Source organism: Centruroides sculpturatus, unplaced genomic scaffold, assembly GCF_000671375.1.
Source record: "Centruroides sculpturatus isolate CEXI.00-Female unplaced genomic scaffold, Cexi_2.0 scaffold76, whole genome shotgun sequence".
Taxonomy (NCBI): domain Eukaryota; kingdom Metazoa; phylum Arthropoda; class Arachnida; order Scorpiones; family Buthidae; genus Centruroides; species Centruroides sculpturatus.
In genome coordinates, this window is record NW_019384451.1 from 498,040 (window position 1) to 512,954 (window position 14,915).

The 14,915-nt window shown below is 28.9% G+C and overlaps 1 protein-coding gene across 6 annotated transcripts in view; it reads left to right on the forward strand.

Annotated features, from left to right (window-relative positions):
• The window catches only part of LOC111620559 (nucleolysin TIAR-like), a 363,479-nt gene that overhangs the window by 198,354 nt on the left and 150,210 nt on the right, over positions 1-14,915 (forward strand). The window lies entirely within an intron of this gene.

Below are 14,915 nucleotides of genomic sequence, written 5' to 3' on the forward strand. Positions count from 1 at the left end.
AAATCAGTAGTTAATTTGTACATTGTTTATCAGTGAGAAAAGTTTTAATAAAGATATATAAAATTTCTATTTTTATATATAATAGATAATTAATATGTTATATTAAACTAAATTTAAACTTTACTTGTGTTATTTAGCTTAACAAAATAGTTGAAATAAAAATAATTGTAAACATTATTAGGAGAATAATAATATATTAATGAGAAATTGCAAACCTATATTTATTTTCTTCTAAAATTGCATAGTATGTTAGCATGATCAAAATATATTCATTATATTTGAATGAGATAAAAAAAATTTATATGGAATATTGTCTACATTAAGTGGATATTTAAAAAAAAAATTAAAATTTTAGGAAAACATTAATATGCCTGATTAATTTCTTATAGAAAGGAATATATATTTCTAAACTGAAATATTTTTTAAAAAAATAAATAAAATTTTAAAACGTGAATTAAAATTTATACTGTATTTATATAAATCGAAAAACCTTGAATTAGCAAATGGCTAAAGAGTTAAAGAAAATATCTTTGATTGAACAATAGACTAATGTAAGAAAATTGAAAATAAAACAAGTTTAAAGATCATAAAGGATAAATTCTATGAAACATTCAAAATAAATGTTCTTTTATTAATATTGATTTAATCATGATTTTTATAATTTTTAATATTAAGTACTTAATTATGATATTTTACCTGTCATCTTTTAACTGGTAGTATTTTTTTAAAGTTTGTAGATTAGTATAAAATTATAATTTTTATTTTGTAATAATAGGATTGTGATTTTAGTAATTTTTATTCAGATTCTGTTCACAAGAATATATTATTATCATTATATTAAATTAATTTTCAGTTGAACATTTATAATCGGTATAGATGTGGAAAAATTTTTCATTTAATAGATTGTTAAATTTTAAAAATTTTGTAGTTGTTAATTAATTTAATTAACATTTTTTAAAATAAAAATGAAGCTTAAGAGAAATTATTCGACTTTTATATTAACTAAACAAACGAACATTTCATAAAGTTTAATTTATTGTGCAAATAATGTATTTACAGTTTTTATGTGTTTACATAATATACATTATGCATTTCTATAAGTTTGTAAAAATATTTTTATGTTAAATCAAATGTAAATGTTTACATTTCATTAATAATGATTTTCATATAAAAGGAATAAATGAAATCACCTCTGGCAATTAGGGAGAATTAGCGCTTACATTATTGTAATCACAATTGGTTTGATAATGCATAGAAACCTCTGACAGTTATCATCTTAAATATCATAAATTTTAATCTCTAAATAACAAAACACAAAAAAAACTAGATTCTTGCCACAAAGATTTTTAAACTTTTTAATTACTTATATATAATGTATTCTGTGAATAATGTGAAAAGATTAACTTTATTACTGCACAGTTTTATTTTTCAATATTTCATAAAATAAAAATATTAGGTTATTTTTGGCATTCCTTCATCATAAATAATCTTTATTGTATATAGTGATGTATTTATTTATTTATTTCATTCAATTAAACTTAAAAATAATTAGTTAGAATCGCCATTTCAAAGTCTAATATATTTAAAACATATATTAAATTTTATTCGATCTTGATCAGTTAGGACGAATAGGATTGCAATAATTCTCTTCAATTTTAGTATAATCCTACTCTTATTAATTATGGATAATACGTATATGTAATTCAAGTGTTCTGTTGTTTAAATAATTGGAAATGCAGTCAAACTTAACCTCGATTTAGTGCCATTATTTGTTCGCCTTTGATTAGTGCCACATTCGATTTAGTAGTAAAGTGAAGTAATTTACAGTAAGAATTACATGTAATAATGTTGGTTTAGTTTGGAAGTCATATGGTTTGATGATAACTTGTTCTAATGCAAAATAGTACACAAGGGAAAGTTTTGTATCAAGTATTTTATTTATGTTTTACAAAGACACCGCTATTTAGAAGGGAAAAGGTTTATATCGAGGTATTTATATATTTTTAAAACCTCAAATTTAAAAGTTAAAAAAAAAGCAGCTTTATCGGTAATTTTTTAACGTGTTCGTTGTAATTCGAATAATTTAAATGGTAAGTTTTTCGTTGATTACAAATAGACGAAGCAAATTTTATTTGCTCCGGAAATATATATATATTGTTGGTCGGTGGAACTGTGCGGAAAATCATTACAAGTATGGAATATATTTTCGGCATAAAGAACCACGTTGATGTGATGCTGCCCTCCGCATAATATTCGTTCAATGTGATGTATTTATCAATAACTTATCGTTAGTTTTGCCGACTTTGATGTCTCGAATTGGTGATTCTGGTAGTTAAGGTGGAGCAAACACGATCCGTCGATTCGTCTCGTCCTTTCTTTGATTCAAACATGAGAAAAAAAATACGCTTGTCATTTACCGCCAACTTTCGTCCACTATTTTTTACTGTAAAGAAAAAAATATGTGACTTATTAAGAAAGCTGCAATACACTCAACATTATTTTTTTAAATGTATTTTTCAATATGAATAAATCGATTGGATAAAAGTTATTGAATTAAAAACCGTTATATAACAGATAGATGTTCCGGATTTTTTTTTGTTTTTAGTTTGTTTTTGAAGTCTTTTTAAAGGGAAGAAATATTATAAAGTAATCATAAGTTATTTATCATAATAATCATTTTACTCTATTTTATGTAAATTTTAGATTCTCATTAGTCTTATAATATTCAAAGAAATTGGAGATGTTAGCGGTAGATTAATTTTATCCTTTTCTGTACTTTAATATAGCGAATTACACCGTGCAACTGACGTCAAAGAGGATATTTATTATGATGTATACTTTATTTATACATTGCGTAGATTATAAAGAAAAAAGTAAAAAGTTTAATATAGCAGTCGAAACTGCAGTGTGCGCTTTGCCTGCTATTCTTTACAACGAATATGACTTTATAAAGGTTCATTTAATATAAAGAAATGTTTAAAGAATAGGATTTGCCTTAAGAATTTGGAACTGTTGATTGCAATAAGATTGGAATATAAATTTTATTACAGAAAATAGTTTTTACAGCTTTAAAAGCAGTTGTTAGTTTACCTTTCTTGTTACAGAATGTAACGCAGAGTAAATTAGACTATTGTTCATAATAAATCCATCTATGCCATGAAAACTAAATTTTTCAGTTGAAAAGAAGAGGAAAAGCATTATATAGCAACTACTTCTTTATACTTGTGAAATTTTAGTTTTTTCCTCTCTCTAAAATTTATTATTTAAATTTTATTTTTCAATTTCTATTAAGAGAATTTTCTGTGTGCCATTTTCATTCCAGTTTTCGTAAATAAAAATTTATCGAATATTAAATTTTGCAAACATTTTTCGAGTTTTAAATTTAGAAAAAGCCCATTTCTCTTTTGTGTATTCTTAATATTTAAAAGTTTTTGCTAAATGATTGTCTATTAATTATTTACGTTTCTTTTAATTAAGCTAATAAATGAAAATAGGAGACTATAAATACGTTACAGTATTGTTAAATAGATAAAATTATACTTATTATTCTCTAATATTACGAATCAAAGTAACTGAGTTACAGTTTTTATTAATTATTAAATAACAAATTCCAGATTTATAATTATAAATTCTCGTCTCATATAGTAATTCTATTATCGTTGTTTATTTAATATAATACCGATTAGTGTTGTTTTTAGCCTATCAATTTACGATCCTCTGAGTAATATTTTGTAGATAATTTAAGAGTATAATTTATATTCTGACGTGTTGTACAATTAAAAGAAGTATGCAGAACGCAATAAACTGCAGAATTATCTTTTGCATATTGTTTAGAATTACCAGGGTTAGATCCAGATTCTATAACAGCATCGTCTCTACTGATCTTTAGAAACTAGATCTAACTGCAGTAAATCAGAAGAAGCTTAAGAATATAAAAACACCATCCTTATCGAGCCGAAAATTTCTTTAATTCAGTTAACAGTTTCATAATGAGAATACACTTTGAGCCTCATTTCAGAATTTAATTATATTTAGCTTATATTCACCTTCATCATTTGAAGTCAGTAGAGTTCACTGTATGATCTATAGTAAAATTATCACTACGGAACTTCTTACGAAAATTAACTATTATAATTATATCTGCAATTTTTCTGTATTTCACAGATTTCTGAAAAGCATTATTAACCGTAAGTTTTATGAAATTTGAACGTTTTCACGAATATATATTATAAAATTGAAATGCAAAGAAGATGAAATATTTGGCAATTTTGTTTTATAATGAAAAAAAGAATCTAGAATAAATTCAATAATTTATATAGGCCTATATATATATATATATAGTCTACATATTAATATGTAGAGCTAGAAATTGCCAGCGACGTGTTAGATTCGCTATATAAAGAATCGCATTCTAACGGGCTCTTACTGTGTTTCTATTATACGAAGTCACTCGACGATCTGTGACATTTCGGTGCCGGTTATTGAAAGACGAGTCGATGGGATGTTCCTCCAAGCGTGCTTCTAGATATGTAGAAGAGGTTTAGAAACCTTAGACGAATCAAAAATTCTGGAGACAGAAGAATTTGACAAATAGCAAGAAATGGGTGAAACCGATTCATATGCAGGCCGTCAATAGAATTTGAAAGGCGCCATTAATCTCCAATTTCTTGTTCCGACTGTATAATGTTTTCATTGTTTAAGCATTGAGAGAAATGTAAATTAATTTCCTGTTCCGAATCTCATTGTGAAAGAAGTGTTTAAATTTCAAGGAGAAGTTGATAACAGTTTAAGGTAGACGAAGACAACGATTCTCTAACTTGATGGGAGCGAAGGTCGTCTAGATACTAAACAAGAAAAAAAAAATTGAAAATCCTTAAGTAGAAGGAAAAAAAAGAAATTCAGAGCAGAACGGTCAATAATACATTATATTATATACAAGAAGGATAAAGAAATTTATGTAAATAAACGAATGGCAAGAAAGAAAAAAAATATGAAGTGGATAGTTAAATTATAAATATTTGGAAATCCGATCCAAAACTTCTGCTATTAAAACAGGCGTTGTTTCTCAAATGAAAATTATGATTCGGTAATTACAGTCGAAAAGCTTTTTTTAAACGTTCTTAATTATAGTAAGTGGTTTGATTCGTGTGTCAAAATTAATGTTGCTTATTAATAAAATCGTTATATGACCGAGTCTTGATTAATTATAAACGGTATTTTGTAACAGTAGAGGGGTGCATAATTCTTTAGTAGAAACTTTTTTTTATTTACTTTTCGCTCTCTTTGTCAATTGAGGATAAATAATATATGACCGCGAGATGTACGCAATTATAATCCTGCTTTATTATCTAATTATAAATTCGGATTATTACAATGCATTTTATTGTATTAATAAAACGATTTTCTAAATTTCGTCTTCATTTAGACTGTTAAAATGGAATAAATTTTATGAATTATTCTATGATTGCTTTCTCTAATCTTCTAAATCGTAATTAATCAAAGTTAATTTTTAAAACCGATTTTCGTTTAGATTAACGACTAACAAGAGTTTTTTCTCTCTCTAATCTTTTGAGTTAAGCTTTATTTTATTATTTTTTTATTTCACTTATATGAATTATAGATTTTTGAAATTATTTCATCCAGTCATTCACTAAAAACTATAACATTTTATTAAAATTATTCTTATTCTTATCTGCTCTCACTTCCTATCGCTCAACCGTGATTGTCGACTCTATAGCGAATTAGGCCCTCTTTATTAGGTAGAATTGAGGTAACTTAAAGTGAGTTAGTGCCTCGGGTAAGAAATCTGTATCATTTTATTTCAAAAATTAAAACGAATATAACGATTTAAATTTTTCGATCATCATATATTTGTGTTTCGAACCATATTTTAGTTTTAAAATTGAATCATAACCGACGATGACACGTGGAGTATTCTCTAAAATCTTATTTTTATAATAGAAAATAATATATAGTATAACAGCGAACTTCTTCGGTAACAAAACGATAGCAAAGCAATTATTAATTTCGATATGTTATAAGAAATTTATAATTCATCTTTTATATTTTTATTCGGTTACGGTCCGAGTGAATGCGTATAATTTTTTCCTGTGGGTCCAGTCTGGCTTGCTAACCAGCTTGTCCGGCCCCCGTGCTAGATATCGTACCTTCTGACGATCGAATCCACCATTACAGACCAGGTCGGCAGCTATTGACAAAACCATTTCAGCATCGAACTTCACTTCCCTTTTCTTGTAAGTCAATGCTTCTCCCTCTGGCGAGGGGATGGCGATTTTTACTCCAATTGTATACCTGTTTTTTTTTCTTTTCTCTTTGGTATCTTGTAGTCTTCTCCGCGTTCTGTTTCAGACCCGTAATCAATCGAAAAAAGAAGAAATATAATTTGTAGGAGGAATAGCTATCTATACCTTCCTTCCATAACGGATATGTTTCATCGGTTTTATTGGCTACAGCAACATTCCTTTGTATCTTTTGTCTGATTCACAGCAACACGCCGAGGCAAAGGTGAAGCGTCCTTTACAGGTACTGCCGGGAATTGCTTTTTTTTTCTCCCTTTCGCTGTTTTACAGGGCTTAATTCTCCATTTTTCAATATTTGGATTTGGGATCGATAACTTTTCACTTTTAATGCATAATTCGGGTTTGCGTGCTTTACAAACCGCGTTTCTTCGCCGGCGAACGTTAAACTGTGTATCTAACATCCATTTCTGAATTCATTTGAGTTGACTTAATAGTTTACTTTAAGAATGGTGGATGGAAACCATCTATTGCCAGGAATTGAATGTCATTTCTCCGATTTTGTCATCTCTCCCGTTGTATATTTAATGTCGCAGCTACTTACTGTCAGACTTCGTTAGCACAATATATTTTCGTCCCCTGACTGTCGTGAATATTTGATGCCGCTACCAGCTTTACTTCGATGACTGTCTAGTCTCAGATAGAGTTAATAAACTCGTCCGACTTGCCTTTCGTTTTCCTCCATTTCCTATAATCATTGGTTCGATAATGACTGTAGAAAAACTCCAATCCTCTTCTCTCCATATTCTATTTACGTTTTTTTAATACCCAAATAGTTGTTAGAGTATTTTCAACCAGTTAATGCCAAATTTAAGATTTATATATCTGCAATAGTTTTTCTTATTTTTAAACTATTTGAAATAGATCTTTTACAAAAACTTCTCTTATATATTTTATTTTGACTGAGTTTCTTTTTATTTTTTATTTATATTCCTGTCGTTCGCCGCTTCTGTTATTAAATTTTTTCTAAATATAATCTTTTTATTTTTCCAGTCTCTCTCTCTATATATATAAATATTTACTGATTTTCATATTGTATCTGGCATTCATAAGTCTATTCACATAATAAATTACAAGATAATATTATGGATAAATTACGTTTAATACTATTAAATCATGATTTAAACGATTATCGTAAGCATAATCAATGAATGAGGCTTTTCTTACTCGAAATAATAAGCGTCATAATGCAAGTATATATAGTAAATTAACGATGTAATATTCTAGCAAATTAAGAATTAATTTTTATTGCATATTTTTTTTCTTTTTTAATTATAATGACCGGGAAGTTAATTTTTCCAAGATTGAAAGTCAACACGGAGATTTTTTCCGTTTTTCTAGTTTCTTATCTGCGTATAAAGTAAAATTTCCTTCTCTTTCATCTCAGTTAATGGCTCGTGTTAGGAGAGGTGGCTGTGCAACGAAAGCGAGTCATTTAATTTTTTTTTAATTTTTTTATTTTCATATCCAGATGGTGAAACTCCTGTTGTTCGGCTGAAATGGGGAGAGCACTTGGCATTCGAAGTATGCGTTGGTAGATGCTATCCAATGTATAGGCATCATATCGTTTAGAGAAAGAAATGAAATTTGTTCGTTGACTTGTTATTCTTGAAAGAAGATTGGGATCAAAATATCATCTCGAATACAATGGAGTTTTTGATAATATTTGCTAGCACAATCTTTCCGCTTTCTTCATTTTTTTGCATTTGATTTTAATCTTTGATTTGTTACTTGCTAAAATACGTGCAGCAATGTTTTAAAAGTTTTTTTCTTATAATGCTTTTAGTTAAAAAAAATATAAAGTGATTCGAAAATAATCATATTTAAACAATTAAAAAACACTGCTATATTATTTCCTATGAAGTCTTGAAGACTTGAATCGTTTAAATGTACCATTGTTCGATGATTCTAAATCCTTGATAGAAGTTTGTGTTTTTAGTTATGTTAGGATATTATGATTCCCAATTAGTCGTTACTCTATAATTTAAAATATAAGTAATATTCTGGAGTAATATCAGTTTAGATTCATTGTATAGGAAACAACGAATTCAATTTTGTTTCCTTAAGCGAAATATTTTTCTAATGTTAAGTGAATCTTTACTTAAAATTATTTACCTCATAAAATTGCTGTTTATAATTTGTTTGTATTGTGAAGTGTGTATATATTATAAGAGTTTGTGATGTAAGGATCACAGTTTGAGAGGAAGGATGATGATCCGAGAGATAAGAGGAGTGAGCATTGGTAAAAGTTTTGAGAAAAATTAGCGCAGATCGATGCTCTTAATGACAGCTTAGCACATAAATTAATAGGAGCGAAAATCCACCTTCCTATTTGAATAATGCTGCTATTATCTAATCCTTTGTACAGTTCGTCCTTAATAGTTTAAAACAGGAATTCTCGGCTGTAAACAATTACGTCACTATAATTATACCTTAGAAATTATGTTTAACGTGTCTGATAACGAGATTTTATATATCGTATAATTATTATGTTCGCTTTCAGCCCTCATATCTGTTAAGCAGAATTCTCATTAGAGAGTCGTTAGTAATTAAAATAATTTCCTGTGCTTCTCAGTTAAAGAAACTGTTTTCAAAGTAAATTCTCCGGATGAAAATTATTCCGGAAGTGAGCTTTTAATTTATACGGAAACTCGAATAATCTACAAAGTTTTGATCTACGTTCAACATTTTTTAAATCTAATTTTTATTTTAGGCCGCTTCCAAAATACTTGACTGATTCCAGTACTACTTTGATATTTAAGAACCAACTCGAGTCGGATCGTTGATCATTTAGATATTGGCTGATGATTCTGTCACCATTTCGATACTTTTGATTCCTTCATTTCTGTTATCAGCTGATATAAAACTATTTTGATAATTCTTGGATATACCAAGTTATCGAAATAATCAAAAAAATTGTTGTATCTTAGACTTTATCGAGAATTTAAGCCACTTTTCAAATCAGCGGGATGGATGACACAATTTTTCATTTTTTTTAAAGATCCCTTTAATCACTAATGTTTGTTTTTTGCCCTCGTATGCCTCACTTTCATAAAATCTCCTTTAATGTTTTATGATGTATAAAATTGTACCTTTAGGAAAATATTTCAGTTTGAAAGAAAAGGGGAAATGAAGATTCACGCTTTTTATGCATTAGTTTGGTGATGGAGTGTTTTTGTAAATTTACGATGATTGGTTTTAGGGTTATGTAACAGCTTGTTATGCCGTATATCATCGGAGAATGTGCAGAGGGAAAATACAGCGACGGCCGTACTAGTTAACTACTCGAAATTTCCTGGGTCATTCCGTCTCTCTCTTCCTTCCCCAGAAATGAATAATAAAGGAATGCAGTACGCTCTTATCTTGATTCAGAGTTTTGCCAGTGGAAGAAATGATATCTGATTTATCAAACTCAGGAAATACGTCATTTAGTTTGACTCTTCCTGTCGTAAAAAGCAGAAGCCTATTTTCTATTCCTAATCGACGAAAATATCTGTAAAAAGAATAAAGCCTTGTTCTTTCTGGGAGTGGCGTTGTATATTCGCACCTGACGTCATACATGCCGGAGGAAATGGTGTTGCGTTTTTTCCCCCCTTTCTTTTTTTCGTTTGCTTATTTTCTTCAAAAGATATAAAAACTAATTTTTTTTTTATTTCGTATGTTTTGCAGAAGGATAAAAAATATCCATTGTTTATATATTAATTTTAAAATGCTCTGTAAATAGTGCGATAATTTTCAACGTATAAGAAGTTTGAATTGACTTTTCGATTTATTTTTCTTCAGTAATTGAGAGAATTTCTTCCCCTTCCTACTTGAAGTTTTAGCTTTGGAAATAAAAATTGCTCTATTACCTTTTGAATTACTGTACTTTGTTGAAACGATTTATACATTATCTCTTCCAAACTGAAAAGAAACAAGTGGATATCCCCATATTTACACTAGATCTTCACTCGTTTCTCACGGTAAGAAACTTACGTATCACATTTAATGTTTGTGTTATTTAAGTGTTCTCACATCAGTTTTAAAAAACTGATGTTTAAGAACACTCAGGAAAGAAGTTTATAAGTGTCAATTTAATATTCCCCTTTTCGATCAGTCAAGTTTTTAATCCGTTTCTACTCCGGGAGCAATCGCAATCGTGATGTTTTCCTGGTGTATATAGAAGTTTATTGAATATTCAAGTTTAGTTATTTCCACCTTATTTATGCAATTTTCATAATTTCATTAGCTAATGACCTCCTCTTAATTTACCTCAAAATGTTATAAATTGCGTAATAATAAACTGGTTAAAATCTGCAATCAACGAGAGTGAAAACTGAACATTTGTTTGTTTGTTTATTTCAGTTTTAAAAATTATAATAATTGTTTATACCTATATTTTTTTCCCTGTTTATAAATCTAAAGTTATATTTTGGTTTTCACGACATTTATTCATTTAAATAACAGATTAATAAAATGGTGTGTATATATATAAGAACTTGCAAAGGAAATCCGGAATTTTTAATTTATGCAAAATTGAAGCTAATAAGTTAAATGATACGAAATTGATGTGTGTATAATTTTAATTAAAATGCCGATTTACAAAACGTTATTCGAGTTTGGAGTATCGTAACTTAGTATTAATAGCGTTAATACGTCGTGGAAATTAAATAAAAATAATTAAGACGTTTAAAAAAATATACAGGCTTTGAGCAGAACAATTTGGTCGAACAATTTGAACTAAGCGATGCCTACAACAAATTGTTACTAATGAAGTTGTCCGCTGTCGAATTAGCTTTTCTGTTCTAGTAATTTATTAAATGCACAGAGATGGTATCAGCATGTAGAAAATTGTTAGCAATTTTTGTTTCTCTTGCATGAAGTAATTTTTCTAAGTGATAAGTTTCGCGTCGCCCGTCTCCAATTAAAAATCCTCTCTTCCCCCCCTTGGGATTTCCTGTTTTGTTTAATAACAGGAAAATGTAATCGTAAATAGCAGAAATTCTTTTTATATCGGAAAATATTTTAGCCAGAATTAATTTGTAGATCTATCGGTTACAAATGAACAAGAAAGGAGTATTTGAAGTCCGGCGGCATCTACTTTTCTTTCTCTTAATTACCGTTAAAAAAAAAAAAAGGCAGTGTGACACATTTACTTGACCTTGTTCTTTCTTCGTCGGCTTCTCTTTCTAATTGCTAACCTTCATTTTTGTCTGTCCACTTATGTAATTCCTAGAATTTTTATTTGTAATATAGTTACTTTTAGCTTCTCATTTAATTTCGTATTGCTCTTTATTTTTAATTATTTCCATCCCCGAGTGAAATTCAAATGAGATATTTTTTAAATCTTTTTTGTGCTGTAAACATTTTCTTCGCGTTAGAAGACGAGATTTCTGAAGTGTCTTCTTCTTCATTTTCCTATATAAAATGATAAGATTTGTTTGACTTTCGAATAATATAAATTTTACATTAGAATTCCGTTGTATGTAACTGTGACGCCATTTTGTTTTCTTTTTTTTTAAAAGTAATTTTCGTTATCAATCTTTGTCATCTTTATGTTTTGTTGTGTTTGTTTTTTGGATTATGATCTTATTATAGATGATTTTTTTATAAGTTTATAAACGTGGAAATTATTGTTAATAATAAAGATTTCTCTGAGAAAAATTTGTTCTCGTGTAATAAATTAATTTTTATTATAATGAAAATATTTATTTTCAGTACATTTTAAATAAATTTTAAGCAACTTTTGGTTTTATTATCGATACTGTTCGGGAAATTGGTGAAAATTCTAGCGGAACGTCTCCTTACGAATGTTGGTGTACAGTACATTTATTTATATCGTTCATTTTCTTACGGTTGGAAATTTGTCATCAACATGTTTATATGTTTGTTGTTTCCTCGTCAATTATATGGGTTTGCAGAAGAGAAGTCAAATCGCATATTCTTACACGGAATTAGATTCCCTTATAATCGCTGGAAGATACGAACCATAATGAGAGTAATAGAGAGCGTAGTAGCACCTGATTGTTTGATTAAAGTTGGATTGTTTTAGACAGTTTAATTCCCACTTGCTCCTATTATAACCTTTTATAATCTGTCTTCAATTTACCTCAATCATTTGCTACATCATTTCGCCAACAGCTTGCTCTGTCATTATTATGACTCGAATTTCCAATTGTCAGAATGTTGATTGCGAAGATTACATATTACTGAGACGTATGCCTATATACTGAGCAAATGCCATATTCACTCTAATGAGGCATCAAAAATCAAGTAGGGCATTTAAAACAGTATATCCTTGCCATACTATTTACAGTTTAATTATTCGTTATGAGCTCGATGTTGTGATTCTTACGTTAGGTCATCAAATGAGAAACACTTTATAGTAATCAGTTTCGGATGCAATTTATTGAGAATAGGCTTTCTCTCACGATTGAATGGAAGAAACGTATAAAAAAAATAATCATATACGAATAGAAGAATTACAAGAAAGACTTCTTATCATGCTTTGTTAGAAATTTAAATTTTTCAGAATGCACAGGTTCACCTCGTTCCCAGTGAATCGGATGAATTTGAATGTATCGGAATTTTGGTGGCAGTAAATGTGGCGTCATTACAGCTGCTCACTTGCATAAGGGAAATGTTCTACATCACAATCCAATAAAGAGAGCGCCGATCACTAAACGCTGATCCCTCGCAGGTACTAATGAAAGTTGAGGATGGATAAGATTAATGGAAAATCTTTAACGTGATTACTTTCTCGATGGCCGATCGGCAAATGATGAGAACTGGATATTATCTGCGCTGCTTACTGCTTTTCCTCTCCTTTTTTTCCGCCTCTTTTCTCTCTTTCTACTTCCCCAAAAGGGTCTTTTGTTCTTTTGTTTCCCCTCGAATGTCCGATCATTTGCGGATCAAAAAGGGGGGGAAAAATAAGGGTTTAGAGATGAATCTTGTTTAATAATTATTTGAGAGATAGTTTCTTCTTTAGTAATTTAATCAATTGGAAACGTTCTTATTCTTTCCTGGGACTAGAAATTCCAGTAATATCACTTTTTATAATTGAACAAAGATATTTTTCTTNATTTGAAATTAAGAATTATAAAATATTTGTAATATTTATAAAGCTAATTAATGAATATATGTATTATTCTTATCGCAAATATCCGCTTTTATAATATGCTATACTTTATTTAGAATTAATATTAAATTTGGTCAAGATAATTCACAAAGATATTTAATTTAAAAATTGAAAATATATGACTTAAATCATTCTCAAACCGTTACAATGACGAACAACGTTTTAAATAAATAAATAAATATAATGTCATAGAAGTTATTCTGAATTAACTTATAGAGTCGGGTATTTTCAATAAGAATAAAACCAAACACTTATTATTAACATAACCCTATACATTTCATTACGTTAAGCGTAATTGTTTGATCTATTCCTTCGATATTTATGATAAGACGATTAAATCGTGATAATCCCGATGGCCATGCCGTAAGTAGATATTCTTCCGCCATGATCGATTGATGTTCGAACGAATTCGATTTGGATTCTCGTGTTTTTTCACGAGAAGCTCGGATTTGGTTTTATTTATTTCTCTTGGTTTTCATTTGCCGTATCGTCCAGATAGCCACGCTGTAAAGTGTTAACCTACTGCCATAAGGATCCCGAATTCAAATCCGATCCATACTCTTGTGATTTATTGTTGATACAGATTTGAACACCGTTTCCCATTCCTCGCCCACGTTTGTTGACCTTATGGTGGGTCAAGCACGCGCGTAAATGTGATCGGGGATGTTGCTGTAATTTATTGGTGTGTCGCCTTAATCAATCATATCAATCTTTTCACATATTGATCGATCGCATCGGTTTTGGACCTTCATATAACAGACCTTAAGTTAAAACTGTATAAGCAATTGTGCCATTGATCCTTGTGTAATTTTTATATATTACAGTGAACAAAATGAATAAAAAGATAAATTCCTAACAGCGAGATAAAATGATATAATATAGCATATCTTTGCTATATTAAAATAAAAATGTATTTTAACCACGATTGAGAATTTTGTGTTTAGATCTTTGATATTACAGCCATTGTCGTTAGGTCCAGTTGTGGTGATTCACGAGTCTTCAAACATTTTTTGTTATAATGTTCATATTTAACAATTCTCAATACGAAAAGAAGCATTAGTGCAATGAAAACGTTATCATTGTTAACTAATTTTATTTTCTCTCGTAAAATATAGTGTTGTAAAACAATTTTCAAAATGTTTTTAACGTTTAAAGTCTTGTATTTTTAAGTTTCAGAATTATAGACGTTAGGTATTGATAATATATAGAAGTTTTCCATATTATTGATATGTGTTTACTCTATAAGAAAAAAATTTGTAGTAGATTCTACAACCTTTTTCTTTAGCGCCCGTTTTTCTTTATCTCCCACAAGAATCTTCTGTCATGAGCGATTCGATTTCAAATTGATCCGAGTCTCACGATTTTTATAAATAACTGAGGTCGAGTGTCGTTTCCTTTTTTTTTTTTTTTTTTTTCTTTTCTTTCATACTGGTCAGCCAGTAATAATAAAATTGAAACTCCATGATGCAGTAGTTCAA